This window comes from Penaeus monodon, chromosome 14, assembly GCF_015228065.2.
Source record: "Penaeus monodon isolate SGIC_2016 chromosome 14, NSTDA_Pmon_1, whole genome shotgun sequence".
Lineage (NCBI taxonomy): Eukaryota > Metazoa > Arthropoda > Malacostraca > Decapoda > Penaeidae > Penaeus > Penaeus monodon.
Window position 1 is genome coordinate 19,582,745 of NC_051399.1, and position 679 is coordinate 19,583,423.

Genomic DNA, 679 nt, shown 5'->3' on the forward strand with positions numbered 1-679 from the left:
CAAAATTTTCCCTTTTTGGCCCCCCAAAAAGCCGGGGTTTAGGGGGGGCCCCCTTTTAACCCTTTTCCCCCCCTTTTTCCTTTTTCCCCACCCCCCAAAACTTGGGGCCCTTTTTTTGGGCCCAAAAAACCCCCAGGGGGCCCCCCTTTTTTCTTTGGGTAAAAGGAACCCAGGGTTTCCCTATTGCCAGGGGCCCCCCGCCCCCCGCCCCCCCCCCCCCCGGGGGGGTTCCGGCCCTTTGGGGGGGGGCCCCCCGGGGGGTGCTTTGAAGCCCCGGTTTTTAAAAAACCTGAGGCCCTGGCCCAAAAAACCTTAAAAAGGGGCCCCAAAACCCTGGGCGGAATTTACCCCCTTTTTTTAATTGCGCCCCCCCTTTTTGGGGGTTTTTTTTTTAAATTTGGCCCCCAAAAAAATTTTAAAGGCCCCCCTTTAACCCCGGAAAGCCTCCCCCCTCCCAAAAAAAGGGGCCCTAAATTTTTTGCCTTCAAGGGAAAACCAAAAGGGGTTTCCCACTAATAGTGGGGGGGGGGCCTTTTTTTTAAATTTCCCAAAAAAAACCCCAAAATTTTTGGGGGAAAAAATTTTTTCCCCAAAAAACCCCCGGGAAAAAGGGGTTTTTTTTCCCTTTTTTGGGGAAGGGGGGTTTTCCGGAAAAAAGGGGGAAAGGGGCCCCAAAGGG